Raw genomic sequence first — 18,051 nt, forward strand, 5'->3', positions numbered from 1 at the left:
ACTAGGGCGGTCAGTGTGGGCCTCATTGAGAAGGTGACCTTTGAGTAAAGATGCGAAGGACATGAAGGAATGTCCCCGAGGATGTCTGGGGCAAGTTCTCTCCAGGCAGGGGAGCCTCCAGTGCCAGTGTACTAGGGCAGGAGAGTGTCTTTGTGTTCAAGGAAGAGCGAGGAGGCCATCGTAGCTGGAGGAGAGAGGAACTGAGATGAGATGCAGTGTCCGGACAGATCATATAGACCTAGACAATATTAGAAGGGTTTTGATTTTGTCTGAGTAACATGCGGAGTTTACAAGATGGTTTGAACAGAAGATTGACCTGGTGTGACTACTCTCTAGAAACATCTGGCTGCTGGGCAGAATCAGGAGGTGAAGGGCAAGAGATTCCATAGAGGAAACTGTAGGAAATGGTGCAGTGTCCAGGCTGGAGATGCTGGTGCTTGTCTGGGGTGTGAGCAGGGAAAGTAATAGTAACTGATTGGATTCTGGATATATTCTGAAAATGACGTTTTACAGCAATTCCTAATGGATTAAATTTGGGTTATAAGAAAGCAGAATGAAGGGAGACCCCAAATTTTGAGATTTGCAAGTAGACGTGTGGGGCACCTTCCGCAGAAGTGGGGAGACTCTGGAAGCAGCATATTTGAGGAGGCGGCAGCATTGGCATTCGGTTTAGGAAAAGTGCAAACTGAGTCTGGGGTTCAGGTGAGATGACTTGGCTGGAGAAATAGTTGGAGGAGGTGACACCCTATAAATGAGGTTTAAAGCTTTGAGAACAGATGAGGTCACCAGGGGAGAATTGGCTACAGAAGAGGAAGGACAAGTACTGAACCCTGGACCCCCCAGCGCTATGCGATCTGATCAGACCACACACCCGAGCAGACCGCACGGTTCTGAACACCGAGTCTAGACGGCACAGAGACCAGGGGTTCCCGATCTCCCTTGTGCATCACCTGCACACCCCAGGTGGAAGGGAGCGTGAGAATCTGCATTTTAAACAAGTTTGGTGCTGAGGTTGCTGGTCTTCAGATCACACAGTTAGTAGCAACAACGTAGACCAGGATTCCCACGTGGCTGTGCATCAGCCTCACCTGTAGGGCTTGTTCATAAGGGATTCCTGGACTCCATGCCCACATTCTGAGATGGTGGGTCGGGGAAGAGGCCTGAATACTTTGCAACAATCCCTACAAGCAGTCCTGAGGCTCAGGCAGATTGGGATCCACTGAGGTCAGTGATCAGAGAGTAATCAGGGTGGGGAGGGGTTTTAAATCCGCATTGAAATGTTTTTCCCTGGGAAGAAAAAGTCAGGACATTTTCTGGAAGATACATGTTTTCTCTACCATGCAGTATAGCCAGGTGGAAAATGTAAGAAGCAGTTATCCGCTCAGCATAAAGAAAATCTCTTGAGTTGCTAAGAGGGTAGACCTAAATTTTCTCCACACACACGAAAAAGGTGATTATGTGACATGATACAGTTGTAAGCTAATGCTATGGTGGTAATTATTTTGCAATATTAAGTGTATCAAGTCAACAAGTTGTACACCATAAACTTACTCAATATTGTAGATCAATCATATCTCAGTAAAGCAGCGGGGAAGAGTCTCTGAATCCCTGCTCTCTCAGAGTTTCGCTACATGGTATTCTCATGCAATTCTTTATGGGGAAAAAAGGGTTTCAAATTGTTCTAAATGGAACGAGAGAGAGAGAGGGAAAGAGAGATTGATTGTAGTTTTGTTTTATTTCAGGAAAAAGCCACAGAACAGCCCTGAGAGTACACAGCCAGGAACAGAATCCACAATCCCATCCAGGTCGGGTCCCACAGAGGAACCCCTGCGCCTGCAGGTGGGCACAGATGCCACTGTTCACAGCACTGTCAGCCCTGATGCTGGACAATGCACCCTGCGGCTAGGCCTGCTGTCTCTGCTGCTCCTGACAACTGGACGACACTACCGCCACCTCTGCCACATGTGCCAAAGCATTCAGCACAATTCCAGCCTCCCTGTGTCACCATGTCCTGAGTCAGAGTCCAGCATGGGGTCACCTGCCTGGTGGGGCCTCAGGCTGTTTCAACCTGCCAGAATGTTTGGAAGCAGGTTTTTCTCTCTTATGGAGGGAGGTGGCCTCTACCTCCTACCAAGATCTTCAAGTTTGAAATTCCCCTAACTTGGGAAGAGGGTACAGATTCTAGGGGTGGAGGTTGAAGGTGAGGAAGGGAAAAAGACTGACAAATTTCAATTTTTGCAGCAGTGATCTAGACGAGAACTTGACCTGGTTCATTGTAAGCAGTCAGGTTGGATGGATGAATAAGTAATAAATGACATCTTTCAACTTCTTCTGTGATGTTCTGTTATGGGGTCCAGCTTCTGTCTACTCCAGTTTATACTCAGATAAGCAGAGTGCATTTTTCAATAATGAAATGATTACTCAAAATGTCCTCTCCCTACCTTTGTCTCTTTCTAAGCTTAAAAAAACAAGATCTGTAAGTCTTCATGGGATCCATACATAAACACTGACATTTTATACTAAATTTCATATTTCTTTGTACATGCACATCTTTCTGGGGAAAGTATCCATATCACTTATCAGTTTACATGTGATCCCCACAAAGAAGTATCAATACTAGTTTAGACAGCAAGTTACTCAATCTCTGGTCCATGAGGAACTAATGATCCAACTGTCTTAGCAGATCCAATGACATGATATAAATGCTCATCTTTTTCTTGGCAATTACCAGTCTGGGTCAAGATAAAGGTAGAAGTTTACTTGCTTACACTCACTTTCAATGTCTGTATGTTTCTTATTGTGAGCTGAGAGCAAATATTTCACAAACCAGCACTGGCTCACAGAAGAGATAAAGTATCATTGGTTTAGGTGGACTTGTATTCTAGCACCTACCATGGTGCCAGATAAATAGCAGGAGTGAAAAAACAGGTCATGGAGACTCCATTCCCAGTAACGTGATAGAATTTGTTTTAACGCTACCTCTTCCAGTAAAAACAAATAAAAATAATATATAAAGTATAAAAAGCTTCCATAAGTACAGTATCAAGAGAATAATTGTTTAGGCCAAAATATAAATGTGGGTAATAACCCAGAGGGAAAAATTGTTTTTATCCTTAGGGCATTAGCCAAATCTGGAAACATCTTACCTTTGGTTTTCTCAAGCTTATGAGCTGTAATTGGAAATGTCACCCAGAGAACTCATATTGGTTTTTTTTTAATCCTGTGAAGTAAAAGCTTTTAGTAAGAAAGGCTTAGTGGAAGCCCCTGAAAAAGCCGCCCAAGCTCAGCCACGACAGAACATTAAAAACGATATTGTGTCTTGGGATAATGAAAGAAGTTAACGTCATCCTCAAAGACTTAAAGGATGCAGGGGTGGTGGTCACATCACATACCAGTTAACTCACCACTGTGGTTCTTGTGGAAACTGGAAGGATCGTCGTCAATGATAGTGAGACAACGCTAACTCTCAGCGCTGCTACCTTTCTTTTCATTTCCTACCTTTATGTTTCTACCTACAAAGTTCTCTCTTTTAAAAATCCCAAATAACCTGGAAGATCGGGCCAGTTTTTCGGGAATATAATTTTGATCTGGATTCCTGTGAAGTGAGCCCCAAAACCTTTGACTTGAACTCTTTATTTATTCTGGTCTCTGCATTGCTAGCCTCAGCCGTGTGACAGGCCATGTAGTCAGATGGTCCCAAAGTCACCCCGTGGTTGGCAGACTCTAAGTTGGTCCCCGATGCTCCCTCCTCTGGTATCTATGCCTCTGTCTAATACCTTTGGAACATAAGCTGGACCTAGTGACTCATTGGTAACAAACAGAATAGGGGAAGTGATGAATGTATATTTGGGGATCACCAGGGAAAAAGATATGAGGGACCCGGGGTCAGCTGTCTCAGGGCTGGCTGTCCAGGTCTGGCTGGGGAAGCAGAGATTCCCGATGGAACCCAATGACAACTGATGCTGCATTCTTTCCCTACCTGAGGAGTTTCTCCTCCAAATCTCAGCCTCCACAGTCACTGCCATCAGACAGAAGGAGGAGGAGGAAGAGACCACCAGCAATGATTCTCATCCTGGCTGGAATGTCAAGAGAACTGTCTGTGAAAAGGACAAGAAGGGAAGTGAAGAAACGAAGGCTCCCAAATCTAACACCTGGTGACCCAAACGCTCCCCTATCAGACCCCATGGCTAGAGAGATGAGGAGGGTAACAGTCTCCAGTCTCCCTGTGCTGTGCCCCCAACCCTGGCCCAGCTCTCCCTTTCTCCATCTACAATAATGTCCCAGGAGCCCAAGTGGTGACACTGTAAATATATCTCTGCTCATCTTAGAACAGACCGCCACAGCCCCACACTCCTGGGAAGTCCTATTCTGCCGATATGTATTCAGTATGTGCAGCAGAACCCAAATAACAGTGGTCTCACAGGATGGCAGCCTGTGTGTGTCTCCCATGACAGTGAGGCAGGCAGTTCCAGGGCTGCTAGGGTGGCTCTGCACCACGAGGATGTCCAGGCGTCCCGGTCTCCTTGACCTTCCTTCTCTGCTGTCCCTGGGATGTTGCCATTGTTGACATGACCCAAGGTACCTAAGACCGTGTTCATGGTCCAGGAGCAACCAGGGAAAGCAGGGAAGGAAGAAAGGTTTCTTCCCTTTAAGATCAAAATTTTAAGGTTCACATCAGCTTCATCATATTGGCCAGAACTTAATCAAAAGGATACAAGTAGTGGAGATTGAATGTTTTGTTTTGTTTTTTTACTTTAATTTCTTTCTTTCTTTCTTTCTTTTGGCTGCATTGAGTCTTCGTTGCTGGGCTTTCTCTAGTTCCGCTTAGTTGCAGTGCGGGGGCTTCTCATTGCGGTGGCTTCTCTTGATGTGAGCACGGGCTCTAGGCGCGCAGGCTTCAGTAGTTGTGGGGCACGGGCTTCAGTAGTTGTGGCGCACGGGCTTATTTGCTCCGCGGCATGTGGGATCTTCATGGACCAGGGATCGAACCCGTGTCTCCTGCATTGGCAGGTGGATTCTTAACCACTGCGCAACCAGGGAAGTCCCGAATGTATTTTTAATCTGGGTGACTTTGTCCAGAAAAAAACTCTATTACTATGGAAGAGAGATGATTTTTGCTATACTTAAATTTTTTTAAATCAGCAGTGGAGAATTGTTATTATCAATATCTTAAGCTGAGCCAGATTTGTATTTTAAAAATAGAATAATCTTAGAATATATTGCTAATTGATAACAAAATTGCAGATAGAATATGGGATAAATACCACCTGATAAAATGAAATCGCTCTCTGTAACACTGTCGAAACTGGTAACAGTTACTGTGTCCAGGGAGGGAATTTGGAAGGGTTTTGGATGGGATGGAGGAGGAAATTTACTTTTCACTGTATATCCTTTATGTAATATGAATTTTTTAAACTTTATGCATGTATTAGTAAGTTGAAATAAATGTTGAATGACCAAAGAAAACCCCACACTCATTTAGTAATCATTTATTAGGCGGTTACTAGATGTCAGGCTCTGCGCTGGGCCTCAGTGAGTGACACATCAAGGAACTCACGATGGAGTGAAATGACCTGGTAAATGCAACATAGTCTATAATTAGTTGTCTGGGAAACAGCTTCCAGGAGGGAGGGAGCTGTGTGCCGGGTGTGGTGCCCCCTGCCGGGGACATAAAGAAAGCTAAGGTCTATGGCTTGGTGACCTAAATGTCTCACCCCGATGAGGGTCTGTGCCAGTCCATGACTTCCCAGGAGCCCCACTCTTATCCTGTCCCTGTGTGGGATGTGAGCTGAGGATTGGAGAGATGACCTTGGCCCATTTGGTCCAAAAATTAGTAGAAAGGGTTAGTTAGAGAACACAATTTCCTAATGAAGCTGAGTAATCAACACGAGAGAAAATCACTAAGAAATAATCTGGATGAAGGGGAAGAAACCAAGAAACTAGAATCACAAGGAGTGACTCTGGGATCCTGTATGAAAATAAGATGGGAGGAATAATGGGAGCCCTGGGTTTGCTGGCAGGATGACACAGGGAAGAAAAATGTGGGTGACTTCAGTGACGGCACTTTCCTAGAGGTGTAGGAGGTTTGAAAAGTAAGGGGGCAAATATTCAGAGGGGACCCTCTCAGATTCCCACAGACCTGGAGAGAAACCTTTCCGATGAAAACATTGATTCTTGTATCCAGGTCGGTGCCGCGATAAACACAAGTCAGTTCTGCAGATGATCCTGCCTGAGGCGGACCCACAGTGACAATGACTGTTCAGTGACTGTGCAATCCGTGGCAGAGTCCTCACTACCTCGCGCTCCTGCTTCTCTGACCTGGAATGTCCCAGTGCAGACAGACTCTGAGAGGCTACCCAAGGATCCCTGCCTCCTGGGGTTCACACCTTGTGGCTCTCCACCCCTGAGTGTGGGTGGGACCTGGGACTTGCTTCTGACCAATAGAATGTGACAACGGGGATGTCACTCCTGAGATTAGATCATAGAAGAGCAAGACCCCATCTTGCTGGCTGACTTTCTACTGTCTTCACTGCTTGCAAGCTCTGAGGAAGGAAGCAGCTGCGTTGGAAAGTCCTACGTGGCAAGAAATTAAGGTCAGCCTCCTGTCAACATCCAGCAGAAGTCTGAGGCTGCCAGTGTAACAGCCCACAAGAAACTACTCAGTCTTCTTCCCTAAGGCAACCCTTTCCTTTTCTTGGTGACAGACGTTCTGCTTTCTCTTTACCAGCATAATGTCAGCTTCTCTGTCTGTCCTAGTTGCTGTCCTCTCACTTCATCCAGGAGGCCCCAGAAGGGAGCAGCAGGCAGGGTGGGAGGAAGTGCTGGTGAGCAGGGGTGCGGCCAGACCCCTCCTCATGTGTCACCTTGGACAGCAGATGTCCCCAGGAAGTCAGCTGGAAGAAGAGCAGTCAGAGCAGCAGGGATGGGAAGGAGATGCGTGAACACCCCTGTGACTCTCAGGCCCACGAGGGGCCGTGGTTTCAGGCTGTGAAATAACACAGTGATGAGTAAACTCTGCACGGCCCCTGCTGGTCTTCACCCTTCAGCATCTGGAAAGCCCAGCTCACACCCAGATGCAAACACCACTGAGGCCCTACAGCCCAGATGTGACCCTCACTTCCCCCCACCTCCGGCAAACACACTCCAGCAACCAATGTAGAACCAACTCTCCTGTCACTTCAGACCCCATGGACACACCTATAGGGAGTGTGAGAAACGCAATAGACTCCCAGCCAGTCTCAGAGCCCAGAGGGGACAGGGAAGCTGTCAGAGCCCCCAGAGGAGGTGACCCTTAGTGAGGCTGGTGAACAGTGTATGGGAGTCAACACAGCAGAGTGAGTACAGACCTGGGCGCAGCGGTCAGACCGCTGCCTTAGAGTCATGGCTCAGCCAACTGAGGGCCAGCCAAGCTCTCAGAGGCCTCAGTTTCCTTGTCTGTAAAATGGGGTTGATTGCTGTCCCTATCTCAGAGGACTCTTATGAGATTTAAATAATCTGATTCATGTAAGTCCCTTAAAATGGTATCTGACACATTTACTAAGGCAAAATCCTGGGAAGGAAGAGAGTCCACACATGCAGCTCCTGTTTCTTTCTTCCAAGAGGATGAGGACCACTTCTCCCCAACACTCATCACCTCAGCCTCTTACTCATGTGCAGATGGAGAGCTGTCCTGTCTCTTATATCCCCTGAGGTGGGAGGGGCACCTGGAGAAGGCCAAGGTGGGGGCCAGGATGAGGACGCATCAGAGCAATGCACACCCGCGCACCACAAAAACACACATACACATACAAAGGCCCACACATGCTTGTGTACACTCACCCACACACATATACACAAACATCCACACACATTTCTATATGCATGTGAACACACACAGACAGACACACATGCAGGTTACACTCTCCCTTCAGATTTGCCAGTGCATTGTAGGACTGGGCTTAATACTACTTCATCTTTGTAAAAAAATTTAGGATCCTGCAGGAGACGGACCTGAGAATTTTTGTCCCACTAGAAAGAGACCCATTCCCCAGGCAATCTGGTACTTTCTGGGCCTCATGTGGCCCTGCTCCTGGAACCCTCATAGAGGAGAAGGGGAGCTGAACGTAGATCAAGGTCCTGGAGTCCAAAGGCAGCCACGTACACTGGCCTGACCTGGAAGTGGGGCTCAGGGGATCCAGCAGGTCCCCAGCCTCCCAGCTCACCTGCACTTTCTCAGCTGGCCTCCCACCAGCCAGGGTCCCTCCAGGCTTTGCTGCACAACAGGATGTCTGCACGTTGGCTCCAGAAGTCACGAGGACAGGAGTTGCAATTCAACCCCTGAGGTGAGAGACCCTTGGGTCTGAACAATGAAACCCAGAATCCCTTCCTAACCTGAGTTCTTGGTGTTCTAGAGCACAGTTCTTGCAGGCAAAGTTCCAGCAATCTGAACTCCTGCAAACACAACCCCACTGAGAGCAGCAGCTGCAAGGAGAAGCTGGCCAGCAAATGCTCCCTTGATGGGGAGGCTGGGCTGGGAAGACGGCTTTGAGGAGGAAAGGAGAGTGAGGGGCCCTGACCTCTCATCTGAGCCCTGACCCTGCTGAAAGTCCCCAGAAGGGCTCCTATTCCCTGAGAGGAAGGTTCCCCCTCAGATCCCTCCACACCGGACCTCAGGAAGAGGGGTTCAGGCAGCCCCTGGTGCTGCACGTGGCACGTGTGTCTCTGCTCGTCTCCAGAAGGCAACACCAGGGCCGCCCACTTCTGGAACGTTCTGTCCTCTGAAGGCCTGGTCTCTACAATCTCCATGGCCTGGGTCTGGTCCTCCTCATCACGCTGCCAGGTCAGGGTGACCTCTGAGGGTAGAAGCCCAGGGCCCAAGATCTCAGGGTGACCTCTCCGTCAGGGCTGGGATGCTGTGTCACCTGTGCTCTGGAGGCTCTGTGGTAGACAAAGCAGGGAGGGCTCAGGCAGGGGCTTGCTGAGTAGCATCGGCTCCAAAGATCAAGACACCATAAGTCCTGATGGTTTGGCTGCCAACCAGCACAAGGCAGGGACCGTCCTCTAGGCAGCGGGTGAAGGGAACAAGCACTAGATAAGCCAGGTCCAGACAAGGAGGTGAGAACTCTGTCCAACATTCTCCTCCAGGATAAGATCCTCTTCAAGGATTCTCCTCCCTCTTTTTTTTTTTTTTCCTGTCAGTGGTGTGCAGGGTTTTTTCTAACAGTTTTATGTTTCATCGTTTTTAAATCTTGTGACCAGACAGGTTTGTTGCCATTTCTACCATTTTGGACTTTATTGAGGCTTTCTGTATGGTACGTTGCAAACTTTTGGACAGTTCCAAACATTTGCAAAGAAGGTACATTCTCTGTGTTCTTGGAATAGGATTTGCTCTATCTCCATGAAGTTTTCCTTAGTAGTTTTGTTATTTAGGTATTTTGCATTGACACTTATTTTTTGACTTCTTGATATGTTATGGACTAGAAGCAATGACTCAAAGATTCCTATTAACAATGAGTTTTTGCCCATTTTACTGGTATTCTTATAGTTCTTGCTTTTTATATTTGATACTTTTTTTCTGTTGACCTTTAAGGAGAGTTGTATCGTAATTGTGGATTATAATTTTCTTAGTAACATAAAACACCCTCTGTTGTCTTACTTAATAATTTTTTGCATTGAATCCAATCCTGTTTGATAATAAGATCAAGACCTCAGATTTCTTTCATTTTGTATTTAGCTTATATATCTCTGCCCAGCACTTCCTTAATTTTAAATTTAAAGCCTTTAAAAATGTATATTTAAAGCTTAATTTTAATTTGTCTACTTTATATCCTCAGGTAATTTCCTTAGAGGTTGTAGTATTACTGGCATGTTTCAAAGACTTTCAAATGCAGAAAATGGTTTTCTTTCTTTCTTAACATTGTCTGTAAATGACATATTGGTGGGTAGAGAATCCTTGGATCATGGCCCTTTCTTCAGAACTCTATATATCTACTCGTTGACTCTGATGTTGAAACCGACCACGTGGAGAAGCAGCTTTTACTCTCTGCCCCTTTGGTCCGCTGCTGGTGCTTGTGCGCATGCACGTGCTGACGATGGGAATCATGCCTTTCTCTCAGGAGTGCTAACTGTGACTTCATTTTCTCTAGATATCCCCGGAAGAAGTTCTGGACTGAAAAGCCTATCAGTCCTCCAATCAAAAAGCAGACACAAGAATTTTCAGATAAACTTCTTTCTTTAGAGAAAGGACTCAAAGGATTCCATGGTAAAGGAAGGGGTTCTGAGCCTAGAAAACCTTCTTTCTTTCTCTATAATGTTTCCTTAGGTTTTGATTGTGGCCGTGGCTTCTCAGAGTTCCTTGCTCTTGTGCACGTCACTCACACCACGCAGGGACATTGAGGAGGGAATCGAAGCAAGTCCAAACCAGAGAGCATTCCACATGATAGTCTAAGAATGTTACCTAGACTAAAGCAGAATCATAGTCAATAGGTCTCAGAGTTGGTAAAAAGATATTTCACATTTAACAGTGAGGCAAAAGAAAATTGGGAGGCTATGGAAAACAGTGTGGCATTTCCTCAAACAATTAAAAATATAATTACCATATGATCCAGCATTCCCACTTTCCAAAGAATTAAAAGCAGGATCTCAAAGAGATATTTGCACACTCACGTTCATAGCAGCATTATTCGCCATAGCCAGGAGGTAGAAGCAACCCAAATGTCCATCAGTGGATGAATGGATAAACAAAATGTGGCATATGCAGACAATGGAATATTATCCAGCCTAAAAAAGGAAGGAAATTCTGACACATGCTACAACATGGATGAACCTTGAGGACATTATGCTAAGTGAAATGAGCCAGTCACGAAGGGACAAGTACTGTATGATTCCATTTATGGGAGGTCTCTGAAGTAGTCAAATGCACAGGAACAGAAAGTAGATTAGTGGTTGGGAGCAGAGGGAAATGCGGAGCTGTTGTTCAATGGGTAGAGAGTTTCAGCTTTGAAGAATGGAAGAGTTCTGGAAATTGGTTGCACAGCAAGTTAAATACGCTTAACATTAATGAACTATACACTTAAAAATGGTAAAGATGGTAAATGTTATGTGTTTTTACCACAATTAAAAATTTTTTAAATTTAAAGAATACTGGGAGAATGAATCTAAAAGAGGTATCTTTGAGAGTGGAGAGAAATAGTGTGGTCTAGGACTAGAAGTTTAGGACTTAGTTTAACAACAGGGAATATGTCCACAGGTACTCTTTAATGAAGCACCAGGTGGGTTCAGCAGATGTTGGCCGGGATACTTACATGAACCACTTTACACTGGACAGCTCTGGGTGTCTCCTGAATTGATTTCTCTATTTCACTTGCGTTTTCATGGTGCTTTGTCACCTTCTAAAGTTATATTAGCCAACAGTAAGAGAATTTGACCTAGAAGATGTGGTGTCAGAATCGCTTACTGTCCTTTGGTACTTTTATTCTAGGAAAATTGATGAGGGATCTGGAATATAAAACAAGTGAGCATCTGGAGGGGATAGTGGCTGAAGTTTGCTAATTGCAGCTTTCCTGTGAAGCTCCATTACTTATGGGTCAGCTCTTTCGATTTAAAGAGGAAGGTCTTCGTGTGACTAATGTATCCAAATTCTTTATCCTGAGAATTCAGATTTCAAAACCACAAACCTTTCCCCAGATTTGTGCAGCTGCAGTGATCCCAGTCCTTACCGCTTTTCCCTCTCAAGTCTCATCACACTGCCTGTGCCCTTGAATTTTCTGTGTTCTCTTCATTTTCCAGATATGGTTGCTAATAGTATGAGCACAAGGTCAAAAGCAGTTTCTGGCCTGGCCCCCTGAGGAGTCTCCCCCCCATTGTCATAAAGGCCCCAGGACCTATGGGATAAATCTCATTTGCTGTCTTTTGTGATGCCACACCTTTATCTCCTTGTCCCCACAGTGAGGATCATCCTGAATTCCCAGACAGCCAGTGGCTACCTCTCAGTGTTTCCAAATGGGAAGAGCATGATATTCACTGGCTTGTGGATGAACACATAGCAGCATGGTCAGCAATTTGATCTGGAGCCTGGCGTGCTGGGCAGTAAGGGCTTCACGTGGGGCAAAGTGTATTGGGAAGTGACAGTGGACAGGATCTGGTGGGGAGCAGAGGAGGAAGAAGAAGCAGTGAAATACAGGGGTGGAGCCAGAGGTGCGTTTCGCAGTAGCCATCTTGATGGATTCATAGACCCAACTGATGGGTATAGTTCTCCTGGACATAGAGATGAGAATGAAGAGTTGAGGAGGGAATGGTCTCAGGAAATTAGTGGATAGAACAGGCCATAGTTCTTCATGTAACTAACTCCTAAATCAAAATCTGGCATAAGTGCACCAGATTGCCAGAGAATAGGATGCCTGCCTGTGCCCCAGCAACACTAAAGGTTAGGAAAGCATGCTTTTGGCTTCTGTAATAAGAGGTGGTCTCATCAAGACTCACGTAGTTTAGCATTCTCAAGACATGAGAGCAGATGCTAGCTGCCTAAGAAGAACGTCCCTTATTTAAACTGCTGGGTTCAAGAGATGTGGGTATACTTGCTCTGATATCTCAGTTGTATAAGAATGTTTTGTCAAAAAAATATGACCAAACAACACAAGATTCCTATACCCTATTACTGTATCTATCAATACAAGCAAGTACAAGTCGATTGGTAATGTATGTTCAGATCCTCATTATAGCAGGGACAAAGCAATGTTCAACCAGATTTTTTCTATATGGTGAGTGGCCAAAGGTTTTAACTATTATATTCAATTACAGCGCAGTCCATGTTTCACTTACAGGACTGAAGGGAACAGATTTTATGGATTAAGGATGTAGATAGAGGATGTTGCAGAAGTAAATATGAGATGAAATATGCGTAATTACTAAAGAACAGGGTCAGAATTTAGCAAGACAATGTTGAAACTGTTCCTCTTCAGAATGTTTCTTAAGTCAAAGATTAATGTTAATAAGATACTTATTAGACAGATAAATAGAAGAAAAATCAGGGGGCTTCCCTGGAGGCACAGTGGTTGAGAATCCGCCTGCCAATGCAGGGGACACGGGTTCGAGCCCTTGTCTGGGAAGATCCCACATGCCGCAGAGCAAATGGGCCCGTGAGCCACAACTACTGAGCCTGCGCATCTGGAGCTTGTGCTCCGCAGCAAGAGAGGCCGCGACAGTGAGAGGCCCGCGCACCGCGATGAAGAGTGGCCCCCGCTCGCCGCAACTAGAGAAAGCCCTCGCACAGAAACGAACACCCAACACAGCCAAAAATAAAAAATTAATTAATTAATTAATTATTTTTTTTTAAAAAAAGCTACCTTAGGATCCTTAATTAAAAAAAAAAAAAAATAGAAAAAAAATCAGAAAAAAGAAGCCAAGAAGAGAAATTATGTCTGATACTAGAACCACAGGGAAGAGTCCTCTGGGGATTCCAGATTCTGTGCCAAGAGAGTGACTCTGAGGGCCCGCCCTTCTCTCAGGACAACTAAGGCATCCAGTTTCTCCAGGGATGGAGGGGAAGACAATCCCCGAAGTAACTGATTAGCAGTTCCCTTTGACTCCGGTGGCAGCAATGGGCACTATACTCTGGGCGACTTTCTCTCTCTCAGGCCTTGTTCTCTGCCTCACCCTCAATCTGTCTGGAGGTCTGATTCCAGCTTTTCTGAGTTACTTGGCCCCCACACAGGTCAGGACCAGAAGTGGTGTTCTCCAACCCAGAAACCTGGAGCCTCTTTCTCTGAGTTGTCTCAACCTGAACTTACAGCTATCCAAGGAACAGGAGATTATCCCAGACCCCAAGTCCAGGCTGGTGTCTTTCTCCCCCCAACTCAACTGTCCTGTCTGTTCCTAGGATGGTCACATGAGTGCTGCTGGAGTGTCCCATTAGGGATGCAAAATGTCTGAATTTTCTGATTCATCCCCTCAGATTCCCCCAAAGACACATGCAACCCATCACTCTATCTCTGACCGTGAGGTCACCCTAAGATGCTGGGCCCTGGGCTTCTACCTTATGGAATAACCCTGATCTGGCAGCATGATGGGGAGAACCCAACTCGTGGCACAGAGGTTCTGGATAGAGAAAAATATACCATGCTAACACTAGTCTAATGAAAGCAAGAGTAGCTATATTAATTTCAGACACAGCAGACTTCAACACATGGAAGGTTATCAGAAATAGCAAGAAAGGTGTCACATACTGATAAAGGAGTCAATTCTCCAAAAAGACATTAAAATCTTTAATGTGAATGCACCTAACAACAGAGGGTCAAACTCTGTGAGGCAAAAACTGATAGAATTGATAAGAGAAATAGATGAATCCACTCTTTTAGTTGGAGACTTCAACAGCTCTCTCTCAGAAATGGACAGAGCAAGCAGGCAGAAAATCAGTAAGGACATAATTGAACTCAAAACACTATCAATCGACTGGATATAATCGATATCTATAGACTACTTCACCCAACAACAGCAGAATACACAGTCTTCTCAAGCTCACATTAAACATTCACAAAGATAGACCACATTCTGGGTCGTAAAACACACCTTAACAAAAAATTTTTTTAAAAATAAATTTGTTTATTTTATTTCTGGCTGCGTTGTGTCTTCCTTGCTGTGCGCGGGCTTTCTCTAGTTGCAGCAAGCGGAGGCTACTCTTTGTTGTGGTGCGCGGGCTTCTCATTGTGGTGGCTTCTCTTGTTGCAGAGCACGGGCTCTAGGCACACAAGCTTCAGTAGTTGTGGCTAACAGGCTCTAGAGGACAGGCTCAGTAGTTGTGGCGCACGGGCTTAGTTGCTCCGCGGCATGTGGGATCTTCCCAGACCAGGGATCGAACCCGTGTTCCCTACATTGGCAGGCAGATTCTTAACCACTGCACCACCAGGGAAGTCCCCACCTTAACAAATTTAGAAGATTAGAAGTCATACAGAGCCTGAACCAAGATGGCGGAGTAGAAGAACGTGCTCTCACTCCCTCTTGTGAGAGCACCAGAATCACAACTAGCTGCTGGACAATCATCGACAGGAAGACACTGGAACTCACCAAAAAAGATACCCCACATCCAAAGACAAAGGAGAAGCCACAATAAGACGGTAGGAGGGGCGCAATCACAGCAAAATCAAATCCCATACCTGCTAGGTGGGTGACTCACAGACTGGAGAACACTTATACCACAGAAATCCACCCACCGGAGTGAAGGTTCTGAGCCCCACATCAGGTTTCCCAACCGGGGGTTCCGGCAATGGGAGGAGGAATTCCTAGAAAACACACTTTGAAGGCTAGTGGGAATTGATTGCAGGACTTTGACAGGACTAGGGGAAACAGAGACTCCACTCTTGGAGGGCACACACAAAATAGTGTGTGCATCGGGACCCAGGGCAAAGAGCAGGGGACCCAGGGCAAGGAGCAGTGAACCCAGGGGAGACTGAACCAGACCTACTTGCTAGTGTTGGAGGGTCTCCTGCAGAGGCGGGGGGTGGCTGTTCTTGTGGGGACAAGAACACTGGCAGCAGAAGTTCTGGGAAGTACTCCTTGGCATGAGCCCTCCCAGAGTCGGCCATTAGCCCTACCAAAGAGCCCAGGTAGGCTCCAGTGTTGGGTTGCCTCATGCCAAACAACCAACAGGGAGGGAACCCAGCCCCACCCATCAGCAGTCAAGCGGATTAAAGTTTCACTGAGCTCTGCCCACCAGAGCAACACCCAGCTCTACCCACCACCACTCCCTCCCATCAGGAAACCTGCACAAGCCTCTTAGATAGCCTCATCCACCAGAGGGCAGACAGCAGAAACAAGAACTACAATCCTGCAGCCTGTGGAACAAAAACCACATTCACAGAAAGAGAGACAAGATGAAAAGGCAGAGGGCTATGTACCAGATGAAGGAACAAGATAAAACCCCAGAAAAACAACTAAATGAAGTGGAGATAGGCAACCTTCCAGAAAAAGAATTCACAATAATGATAGTGAAGATGATCCAGGACCTCGGAAAAAGAATGGAGGCAAAGATCGAGAAGATGCAAGAAATGTTTAACAAAGACATAGAAGAATTAAAAAACAAACAAACAGAGATGAACAATACAATAACTGAAATGAAAACTACACTAGAAGGAATCAATAGCAGAAAAACTGAGGCAGAAGAACGGATAAGTGACCTGGAAGACAGAATGGTGGAATTCACTGCTGTGGAACAGAATAAAGAAAAAAGAATGAAAAGAAATGAAGACAGTCTAAGAGACCTCTGCGACAACATTAAACGCAACAACATTCACCTTATAGGGGTCCCAGAAGGAGAAGAGAGAGAGAAAGGACCAGAGAAAATATTTGAAGAGATGATAGTCGAAAACTTCCCTAACATGGGAAAGGAAATAGCCACCCAAGTCCAGGAAGCGCAGCGAGTCCCATACAGGATAAACCCAAGGAGAAACACAGTGAGACACATAGTAATCAAACTGGCAAAAATTAAAGACAAAGAAAAATTATTGAAAGCAGCAAGGGAAAAAGGACAAATAACATACAAGGGAACTCCCATAAGGTTAACAGCTGATTTCTCAGCAGAAACTCTACAAGCCAGAAGGGAGTGGTATGATGTATTTAAAGTGATGAAAGGGAAGAACGTACAACCAAGATTACTCTACCTGGCAAGGATCTCATTCAGATTCAATGGAGAAATCAAAAGCTTTACAGACAAGCAAAACCTAAGAGAATTCAGCACCACCAAACCAGCTCTACAACAAATACTAAAGGAACTTCTCTAAGTGGGAAACACAAGAGAAGAAAAGGACCTACAAAAACAAATCCAAAACAATTAAGAAAATGGTCATAGGAACATACATATCGATAATTACCTTAAACGTGAATGGATTAAATGCTCCAACCAAAATACACAGGCTCGCTGAATGGATACAAAAACAAGACCCATACATATGCTGTCTACAAGAGACCCACTTCAGACCTAGGGACACATACAGACTGAAAGTGAGGGGATGGAAAAAGATATTCCATGCAAATGGAAATCAAAAGAAAGCTGGAGTAGCAATACTCACAGCAGATAATATAGACTTTAAAATAAAGAATGTTACAAGAGACAAGGAAGGACACTACATAATGATCAGGGGATCAATCCAAGAAGAAGATATAACAATTATAAATATATATGCACCCAACATAGGAACACCTCAATATATAAGGCAACTGCTAACAGCTGTAAGAGAGGAAATCGACAGTAACACAATAATAGTAGGGGACTTTAACACCTCATTTACACCAATGGACAGATCATCCAAACAGAAAATTATAAGGAAACACAAGCTTTAAATGACACAATAGACCAGATAGATTTAATTGGTATTTATAGGACATTCCATCCTAAAACAGCAGATTACACTTTCTTCTCAAGTGCGCACAGAACATTCTCCAGGATAGATCACAGCTTGGGTCACAAATCAAGCCTCAGTAAATTTAAGAAAATTGAAATCATATCAAGCATCTTTTCTGACCACAACACTATGAGATTAGAAATGAATTACAGGGAAAAAACGTAAAAAACACAAACACATGGAGGCCAAACACTACGTTACTAAATAACCAAGAGATCACTGAAGAAATCAAAGAGGAAATCAAAAAATACCTAGAAACAAATGACAATGAAAACATGACGATTCAAAACCTATGGGATGCAGCAAAAGCAGTTCTAAGAGGGAAGTTTATAGCTATACAAGCCTATCTCAAGAAACAAGAAAAATCTCAAATAAATAATCTAACCTTACACCTAAAGGAACTAGAGAAAGAAGAACAAACAAAACCCAAAGTTAGCAGAAGGAAAGAAATCATAAAGATCAGAGCAGAAATAAATGAAATAGAAACAAAGAAAACAATAGCAAAGATCAATAAAACTAAAAGCTGGTTCTTTCAGAACATAAACAAAATTGATAAACCATTAGCCAGGCTCATCAAGAAAAAGAGGGAGAGGACTCAAATCAATAAAATCAGAAATGAAAAAGGAGAAGTTACAACAGACACCGCAGAAATACAAAGCATCCTAAGAGACTACTACAA

Source organism: Eubalaena glacialis, chromosome 7 (assembly GCF_028564815.1).
Source record: "Eubalaena glacialis isolate mEubGla1 chromosome 7, mEubGla1.1.hap2.+ XY, whole genome shotgun sequence".
NCBI lineage: Eukaryota > Metazoa > Chordata > Mammalia > Artiodactyla > Balaenidae > Eubalaena > Eubalaena glacialis.